Source organism: Populus trichocarpa, chromosome 1 (assembly GCF_000002775.5).
Source record: "Populus trichocarpa isolate Nisqually-1 chromosome 1, P.trichocarpa_v4.1, whole genome shotgun sequence".
Classification (NCBI taxonomy): domain Eukaryota; kingdom Viridiplantae; phylum Streptophyta; class Magnoliopsida; order Malpighiales; family Salicaceae; genus Populus; species Populus trichocarpa.
Window position 1 is genome coordinate 5,059,645 of NC_037285.2, and position 10,681 is coordinate 5,070,325.

General features: G+C 30.0%; 1 long non-coding RNA gene and 1 pseudogene across 1 annotated transcript; one reads left to right on the plus strand and one right to left on the minus strand.

Annotated features, from left to right (window-relative positions):
* Window positions 1–4,574: 4,574 nt before the first annotated feature.
* LOC112325448 (eukaryotic peptide chain release factor subunit 1-3-like) lies at window positions 4,575–5,354 on the plus strand (annotated as a pseudogene).
* A 743-nt stretch (window positions 5,355–6,097) lies between these two features.
* On the minus strand, window positions 6,098–7,887 carry LOC127905414 (uncharacterized). Its single transcript, XR_008059396.1, has 2 exons — window positions 7,479–7,887; window positions 6,098–7,406 (listed from the first exon to the last, which is right to left on the minus strand). It is a non-coding gene; the product is annotated as an uncharacterized LOC127905414 (long non-coding RNA).
* Window positions 7,888–10,681: the final 2,794 nt, after the last annotated feature.

Here is a 10,681-nt window from a genome sequence, read left to right on the forward strand (position 1 = left end):
TTATCTAAATCAAATGAGAGAGATAAATACTATGAATTAATAAATTAATGATATGGAAAAATAAAAAGTCTCGGAATAAAATTTCTCAATACAGAGAAATCACTTAAAGATAAGAATTAAAAAGCACATATAAACATAGTGACAACCTGTTTGTTCCCATCACAATAAGTCTTGATAGATCCCTTTTTGGTTGTAGGTAATGAGTTTAAATTAGTAATTAACTAACATAAATTCAATAATGAAATAAACTCCTAAACAATGTCTAATGCGCTAGAAAAAATTAAAATTAAAAATAATTATTTAAAAATAAATAAATAAATAAAGTCTTCATATTAAAATTCTTTCTTATAGCCCGAATCTTCAATTTGTGTATATTCTTGGCAGATTTGAGTCCTGATTTCAAATATGTCGTTCTCTCTTGTTTTGATCAATTATTGGGTATACGATGTATAGTTAGAAGATTTTAGATGTCTAGTTTCTATCCCAACTTTAATCGAAGCAAAATTTCACCGGTAGCTCTAGATATGTCTCAAACAGTACATGAAGATCTTGTTTGACAATATTAGTTTACTAACTTTGACCCTTTGAAATATTATGTTTCTTAACTCCATTTGACCTGAAAATTTACCTCAATATATTTTCATGTATCTAATATTTTCCTGTAAAATTCCAGCTTTATCCAATATACAGTTTGAAAGATATGTTCAATCTTACAAAACTAGTCAACAGATATTTTAAGGCCAAATTTGAACCTGAATTGGTTTATATCACAAATTTAGTAAACTCGTAAAATCGGATTGAGTTTACCGATTTTACTGATTTTGCACGAGTTAAGTTCAATTTTACTAGTTTCGAGTTTTTAGTCCAATTTGACATGTTAGATACATATTAACTTGTAAAAGTGTAAGATTTTAAGAGTCAACTGGTGATTTTAACAACCTTGATCCACATATCCGGCCATTGGCTTTGATTTAAAAAAAAAAAAATTAAAAACAATATTATTTTCAATAAAATATAATCAATAAAGATTAAATTTGTCAACGATGGCTAACCATATATTAAAAAAAAAACTTTGTACTGCAATTAACATCACCTTAAATTATGAATTATAATTTTTATTTGCATTTTAATAATTTATTATTTATTATTATATATCTAATAAAAAAATAATACTAATAATAAATTATTCATGGAAATTCAATTCAAATTTTTTTTTATTCTTAAAATTTTTAAATACATTTTTAAAATTATTTTATCACATTAATGATTTTTTTTTTAACTTTCAAACATACATGAAATATGGACATACTATTTTAATATTTCTTTTTAACTTGCTTTAAAAATTATAAATTTTTTATTTATTTTAAGAAAACCAATAACTCAAGTTAAACACATTGACTTCACTGAGATAAATAAAAAGTACTTTAATAGGAAATTTTATCTCGACGAAAAACAATACTCAAAATGATTGTATTGGTGAATTTAATAACAATGTGAAGCAATTCTTTGAAATTTGAACACCTTTTTTTAGGTTTGCCAAAAACTTGGCCTCTCGGCATAGCCTGAATCTGTAAACTAATATATATTAATAGTTATTAATGGAGTCACATACAATTAACCAAAACTAACGGGGGAAATTATTATTTCTCTCATTATTGATTATTGGAACAATTTTTTTCTAATTCATTATTTTTTTAAAAAATTATCTTTTAATATTAGATTTATTGGAGATTGAGCTCTATAATTTATTTTTGTGTTTTTTTACAAGGTTATTATAGTCTCGTGACTCAGATTGTAAGTTTTGTAGGTTAACTCGATATACTTGGGTTTTTTTTTCTGCCCCTTTTGTAATCGAATTTTTTAAAATTTTCATCATTTGGGTAGATTGAGAATTAAGTTTCATAATTTATTTTAGTTTATTTTTTATAAGGTTACCTCAGTCTCATAAATTGATTAAAGGGTTTGGCGGGTTAGTCTAGGTTGTACTGAGTCTTTTTTTTAATTGATTTATTTTTTAATTTCATCATTAAAATTAATTGAGCTTCATATTTTTTTTTTGTACTGGATTATCTCAGTCTCATGATCTAAGTTTAACAGGTTAACCCAAGCAAGGTTGTTAAAATCGTGATTTTGACACGGCACGAAAAATACAAAACAAACTCGGATCGTAAAAACGGATCGTAAAATCATAAAATCATAAAATCATAAGGAATTTTAAAATACATTAAAAAAAATTCATGCTTCAAATAAAAATTCATACATAATTCAAGCACCTTAAAATACATGGTTCAAATAAAAATTCATACATAATTTAAATAACTTTTCATTAACTAATAATTAACAAACTTAAAACAAACAATCTGCTGGTGTGTCATGTAAACTAAAATCAGCTTCATTACCTTCATCTTCCTCATTATTCCTCAAACATTCATCAATATCATTAGCATCAAGATGATTATTAGTATCACTACTAGTACCAACACCAATATTATGAAAATTAGTGCTACTACTAAGTACCAACACCAATATCATCAATTTGAATCTCCAAATCGCGATTCAAGCCAAATGCTGTTTGAAACGAAAAATACTTCCACTGATAATTTTTTGACAATACTTGCACTGAACGTTTCTAAAATTCTTATCAATATCTATACCATGTTGCCATCCCACATCAAGCTTATTACCAAAAGAATTTTTTCTAAATGCCATAAGTAATTTTTTTAACTTTTGCGGGTTAAAACTTGAAATCGGTCAAAATCGGTCAAACTCGTAAAATTGGTCCGATTTTACCGATTTTAACCGAGTTTGACCGATTTCGAGTTTTAACCCGATTTGACATATTATATACATGTTGACTCGTAAAATCGTAAGATTTTAAGAATCAACTCGCGATTTTGACAACAATGAACCCGAGCTGACTCGAGTTTTTTTAATTAATTTTTTTTTCAATTTCATTCTTCAATATTGAGTCAATTGAGAATTGGACTTTAATATATTTTTTTTTTATTTGTTTTCTATTAGGTTATCAGGGTTTCATGATCCAGGTCACAAATTTTACATATTAACTTGGGTTGACCAGGGGTCGATCCAATATGTTTGATATCTCAATATTTTTATTTTTAAAAAAATATCATCTTGAAAATTTTTCTAGTCAAACCATTTTTTTCTCATTGTTCAGGTGGCCTTTGAACTTGCTAAGTTGATCAAGTCACTTCGGGTTAATTCCTATATGTTTTTTTTGTTTTTTTAAAACACGCTAGCAATGTTTAAATATTTTTTAAAAAATTGATCGGACACGTAACATAATTTCTCTCTTTTTTTTGTTCTTTGGTGAATAAAAAGTTTTTATTTTTCCTAACCTTTTGATATATTTTTCATTAAATTTTAATTAATTAGCAATATACTTAAAACACTACGTGGTAAGTACATAATTAGAAATAGAGTCACTGTGGTGGCATAAGGGAAAAGAGAAAAACTTAGAAATTTTTTATTCCGAAAAGGAATTTGAAGAGATCTTGGAATATTTTGAAAATTTAATGCGTGAAAGCGTGAAAGTGAAAATGCTATTTTTTAAATAAAGTTAACTGATCTCTTCAATTTTTCTTTTTCTTGTTTGTCAGTTTCGAATTTATTTTTTATATTCATCGAGGGTTTTTTTTTTCAAGATTAACGGACACAGTTTGTCTAATATTGGCTTGATTAAATTTGTCATACCAAGAAATTATTAATCAATTGCTAGTTTCTGCGTGTCTTGACTCCATTCTGATATAAAATGTACTTTATCAATGGCAGGGTCTTATTTACAAGGATATATAAACATGGAATAAAATTAACTGTAATTAAACCAAATTATTTATCTTAATTGTTTGTCTAATAAATTTGTTTCTTCAGTCGTGGGACTATTATAATTTTTTTGTAAGATCCACTGGATTATCAATCCTGCTGTACTAGACACAAACAATTAATTACCTCTTTGTTTCTTTACAGCATGAATACAATGCAAAATTCTGTCTTTTTTTTTTTTTTTTTGAAGTGTTTACAATTTCCCTGTCAACCTAAACATTCAGTAACAATAACAACTTCAAGCATATTTAAGCAAAAAATTGCTTGTATTAAACTCATAATCATAAAAAATAAAATATCTCCAAAAATATAAAACAAAACTATCCAAAAAATATAAATATAATACAGTATAAAATACCAACAAATATCTTATACAATTTTTATTACATTACATAATAAAACATCACATTTAAATCAATTCAACACCTTTTAATCAGAATCCTTCTTTTTATTTTCTTCATCGTCATGTTCAACATCATCTTTGTTGAATTCAAGGTCGATCTCAACATTTTCATCTATACATTTATGTTTATTGATATTTAATATTATATTTAACTCATCAACATCAACATCAATCTTAATATAAGTATTTGTGATGATATAAAAATTTAGATTTTTTTAACTCGATAAATTGATATATACTATCTCCTCTATTAATTATTTCATTAATTATTATCATCTTTAACAATTTGAACACGAGATCTAAATTTGGTTTTCACAACGATTAATCATATGTTAGGAAGGCAGCTGAACTTGCTATAAAGCATTTTATAGATCCTCCAATGTTGTTGGATTAATACTTACTGGTTCTGCTTACTTTAAGACAGAGCTGAGCCGGTCTGACTTGTTTGATCTCCGCCTACAGGCTGAAGTACTAAAAGTTGTAGATGTTTCATGTGGTGGGGAAAACGGCTACAATCAAGCCATTGAGTTTTCCTTGGAGATTCTATCCAATGTTAAGTCCGTACAGGAGAAGCGCTTGATTGGTAAGTTCTTGGAAGAAGTCAGTCAGGATAATGGAAAGTTAGTGTATGGCTTGGATGATACCATGAAGGTTCTGGAGATGAGTGCTTTCCAGACACTGATTATCTGGGAAGATTTGAATATAAATCGGTATGTGCTGAAAAACATCAAGACAGATGAGATTATAATAAAGCATTTAAACAAGGAGCAACAGGGCGACCAGAGCAACTTTCAGAATTCAACCGCCAAATCTGACTTGGAGGTTGAAGATGAAAAGTCCCTTCTGGAATGGTTTGCAGATGAGTACCAGCAATTCGGCTGCTTGCTTGAGATTTTCACAGATAATTCAGAGGAAGGATCAGATTCTTGTAGAGGATTTGGTGGCATTGGAGGAATCCTTCGCTATCAGTTGGACACTAGATCACTTGATGAGCCAGAAATTTATGAAGACTCTGAGTAAGCCTACATCAAGGAACTGATTTTCATTGCTCTTCAATCTCTTCATTGTGATGCCAGCAATATATATTGAAGCTTCTATTAGCTTCTTCTTTAAGGTGCTTTGTTTTTCATGATTAGTGATGTAGGACAGCTAGTTTAAGGGTTTATGGAATGATTTAAGACAAAGTCTAAATAAATGAATGAACCATAAATTTGTGACAGAGTTGAAATTCCTAGCTATACTGCTTTGAATTTAAAATCGATCATGTGTGTGTTGAGTCGGCTAGGTTGGATAGATTTTTGTTTCGTTAATAACTATTTATGCATACAAGCTGTTCTTGAACGTCACTGAGAAGCTAGCTCAAATTTACTTGATGTCTCTTGCTGCTGCTTCAAGCTTGGAATTCTGACGCGGGACTGTGGGCGATTTTCTTGGGATCTATCGGTTCTCTCCTTGCAGCAGTGTAAAAGACCTTTTTCCAGGGGTCTTCATGAAAGTAAAATATAATACATTACATCCATTACGTTCAAACATTTGATTTGGTTAAAATATCCTTAAAAGTTTAAGAATCATCATTTATATGTATATATATATTAAGAAGATTTTATTGATGAATATTAAATGCACTGCAACAACTTAAAATATCAATGAAATCTAAAGTAGACAACACCCCTTAACAAGAAGTTTAAGACTTCTTCAACCTTGAAGTTGAGTTTGCTTTCTAGAGATTACTAGTTCGAGTATCAAAAATCTCAGAGTTACTAGAAACTTACATGATCGTTAACTTCAGAATCCGTGTAATTAATCGAAGTACATGTAAATTGGTCCGAACACTCACGTTAATAATAATAATAAAAAAATTAAAACTGCTTCATTAGAATTTAAAACAGTACAAAAAAATGTTGTCTTAAGTCGTTGGCATTTAAACCAATACTAAAAAAAAATTGAGTCCGCGTCACTGGAATTCAAACCAGTACAAGAATTTTGATCCTTGTGTCAATAAAATTTAACCTAGTGCTAAGAAGTTTGAGCTTGGATCAGAATTCAATTCATACAAAGAATCTTACTCTTTAATAAGTTTGATCCTTCGTCACCAAAATTCAAACTGGTACCAAGATTTTGATCTTAGTGCCACTTACTTCAATTCAATGAAGTTTGATCCTGTGTCAAAATTCAACGTGTACTTGGAAGTTCAGTCTTGCACCAAAATTCAACCTACACTAAGAATTTTACTCTCTTTGAAGTTTGATCCTGTATAATTGGAATTCAACCAAATATCAGAAGTTAAGCCTTATATCACTGTCCAACAATAAGGACACCTCTAGCCAAGTCTCATGATGGTCAAGTAAGTCAAATTAAACTTTATGATAAAAAAAAATTACTTCCTTGAGTAGTCACTCTATAAAATAACCATGTTTTCAAAAAACACTTTGAGTGAGTTTCTTAAATTTCAAAACTTTATGGGGGTAGGCTATCTCTTGACATGACTACAGAGTAGATCATCTCTCAGAATGAATGAATTTTAAAATTACATGAGAAAGGTCAACGACCAAGGGGTATGGATCTAAAGTCATGGATTCCAAGTTAATCCTTCCAATTACATGAATAGCAAGTAATATAAATAGCCAAAATCAAAATAATATTTCAACTTAAAAAAAATATTAGTTCCGATTACTTTTCAAAATAATTTTTACTTAAAAATATATTAAATAATTTTTTTATATATTTTTTAAATTATTTTTAATATTAGTACATCAAAATAATATGAAAATATCAAAAAATTATTAATTTAAAATAAAAAAATAAAAAATTTAAATATTTTTAAAAACATTTTTAAAATAAAAAATAAAAAAAGTGCATCTGAAAAGAGATAAAAAAAAATAAAGCCTAAAAACTAGCCTCCTCTTTGGGGAGAACAAAAAAAACCATCCCTCCCTCTCCTTTAAAACACCAAAACAAAGAACCACCATATATATTTTCCTCCATTGTTCATGGCAGACTAGCACCTCGAGCTTCATCAGCCACCACCAGCTCCTCCACGCCGCTGCCTCCCTTCATTTTCAACCCAAACACCAGCCTTTCTCTCCTATGTCGACGACCATATCTCCTATGCGCCTCAACCACAGAAATCACCATCATAAAAAGTCCTCCACGCAAGCACCTACAAGTCAAATAACAAAAGCTATTGAGAGAAAGAAAGAAGAGAGGAAGAAGAAAAGAGAAGGAAGCCAACATTGTGACAGACACTCCACCAGCAGCTTCGGCCAGCCACCCAACCTCCTCCACTGGTGACATCAGCATTTGTAACCTGTAAAGAGAAGAATCAAAGAGGAAGAAAAATTACAGTAGAGAGAGAAATGAAACAAAAATTTTAACTCAGCTGATCTCCTTTCTCTGGCAGTCGTGAGCCTCGCCATCGGTGTCAGCAGGAAGAGGAAGGACTGGTCTACCACATGAAGGTTCTCACGAGTGCTGCGGGTTAAAAACTGGTAAACCTTGAGGTAAAGCAATGGAGGAGAAAATGAATGGGGACGAAGGGAAGGGAACCGTATTCACGCACTCAGCATGAGCTTAGAGAAAAAAAAGACAGGAAGAGGAAGCCGAGAGAATTAGGGAGAGAATCTTTCATTTCCGTTATATTTTTCTATATCCTCTGTTCCAATCCTCAGGGAATTTAAAGGTAAAATCTATTCTTTCTCTATAGCCAGCGTGGCACTCTACACGTGGACATCGTAGCTTACTCAATTTTATTTAAACAAGACTGCACAAAACGCAGTCATCGTTACAATTGGTTTAAATTAAATCCCGCTTCCCCCTTGCTAGTTTTCATCTTCTTCGTTTCCAGCTGTGACAACGAGCTCTCAGGTCTCGTCGGCGCTTGCAACGACGCGCTAGCAATGGTGATTCTCTTCCAGCACATGCAACATAAGCGCCACCACTGTTCATTCCTCTTCCAGCAGATTCCAGACGTCTATAGTTGTTCCCCAAGGTCAAACTCAAACCTTGAAAATGACTTTTGTGGTTTTATAATTTAAATGAATTTTGTGTGGATTTTTTTGGAAATTATTATGTGGGTGTTCAAAAAAACCGAAAAACTGATTAAACCGAGAAAATTAGAAAACAAATAACTGAAAAAATCAAACCGTGAAAAAAACCGATAAAACTGATTAAAATTTTGAAAAAAACGACCGGTTCGGTTTTGGTTTTTTAAACCTGGAACCGAAAAAATCGAACCGAACCCGAACCGAAAAAAACCGTAAAAAAACCGAGCCAGCATGAAAAAACCAAGCCAAACCGGAAAAAACCGAGTCAAACCAAAAAACCGAGCCAAACCGGTTTGAACCGGTTTTTGTTCTAAAAAACCGAACCGAACCGAAACCAGTCGGTTTGAACCAGTTTCGGTTTTTTTAAAAAAAAATTCGGTTTGGTTATTTTTTTTGATAAAAACCGAACCGAACTGAAAATAAACACTCTATGTATGATGATTTTTGTCTGTGTTGGTTGATTACATGAGGGGGTTTGACTTGTTGATTTTTGTTGGTTGATTATCTGTTGATTTGGGAAGTTTTTGATAAACCTTGGATTAATTTGTGTGTTAGGTGAAATATTACGTGTCATCATTTTTATTGAGTTTTAATGTTTGATTGAATTTGTTAAGGATGATTATGAGAAGTTGATAAAAGATTTGATTGTAAAATAATCTTAGATTATGTTGATTGGACTATGAGATTGTTGAATTATGGAATATTTGTGGTGGAATTGTCACTGTAAATTTTTTTGAATGATTGGTTATTTTTCTAAAAAAATATGAAATAAAAAAAAGTATTACAAGAATAATAATGATTAATTATCTCAGTAGGCATTGTCTTTTGATGTTGATTAATGAACATAAAAAATAAATAAATAAATAAAAATAATCATTGTATTAATTGTCTCTATTAGTTGATTATTGACCCAAAATAAAATGGTTTATTTTTAGACCATGTTTTATTGATATTGAATATCGGATAATAGTATCAATCAATATATAATTCTTGAATTAATTGTTTCTATTAAATACTATTCCATCCAGGATGATATGGTCTGATACTATAACTTGTCCTTTGAATGTTGATAAATGAAGAATATGATCAATTAATTAATGATTAATTAATGATCTCTTGGATGGTAATTGATTAATAAAACTTTGGTTATCACATAACTGTTCATTTCATTTTTCCGATTAATCCGATAGGCCTATCATTTTTAAATAACTTTGGATGGAATGGTCTAAAATTAGAACTTGTCTTTCGGATATTATATAGTCAGTTGACCATGATCATGAACATCCCAATCTCATATTAAATGATTATATTATTTGTTAAAAGAAATAGGATGAAATGGTCTCATGATAGACTCTGTTCTTTGAATGTTAATTAACAAATAATAGAGTTAATTAATATGGTTCATCAAATGAATTAGGATTGTAAGGTTCAATATCAAGCTATGTCCTTCAGACGTTGTTTTGTAAATAAAGACAATACCCTGAATACCATACGTATTAGTTTAGGCAAACCATATTAAAATATATTAATTATTAAAAACAAATAATAATACAACTTATCTTTGATAAGATATATAAGGTGATGCCTATTTTTTCTATTGCATAATCAACTATTTACCTAATATCTGAAAATCAGTTAGGATTCTTAGTTAACAAAAAAACTAAATTACAACTTTTTTTCTTTCTATTATACCTCCTTTACAAGTGAGCTAGCCCTGATATCCACATGCGATAAACTACGTCGGAGGCATGGATTACATGGCGTGTTTTTTAGCAATGAGTCATAAGCCATCAATGACTTTGACTGATGATTTTGATTCAAAGATAGGTGTGGTTGCCAAGGATTGGACTAATGTTGCCAAGAAAGGCTTTGTTGATGTAAATCAACTTGTTTGATTGATTCGTTAATTTGCCCTAGTTTTAATTTCTGAATTTAAAATTGTTTTTATTTTATTTTTGTGCAATATTTATAATTTACATATACTATGAGTTAGTATTAATGAAAAGAATAAAGTAGTGGAGTTCAAGGCAAGTTTAGGTTTGATTTTAGTTGATAGATCAGAGAAAATACTCATATGGTAGTTATTATAGAAGATTATTATATGTAAGGTCATTTCACACTGTAAGATTAAATGATGTATATGAATAAAAAGATGTTTTCTTAGGCATCTAAAGAGCTCAACTTCTAGCTATGAAGTTGGAGCCTCAACCCAATATAAGTAAGAAGTAATAAGCGATAATAGAAAAAATAGGGATTCCCTGTAAAACTAAACTATGATGAGTGTTTGATTTGTATAACCAATCAAGGCATCAAGTGTTTTAAGGAATGTTAAAGTGCAACTAAGGTAGAAAGATTTTCCAGTTTGTCCAACTAAGATTATGGGTTCTATTCA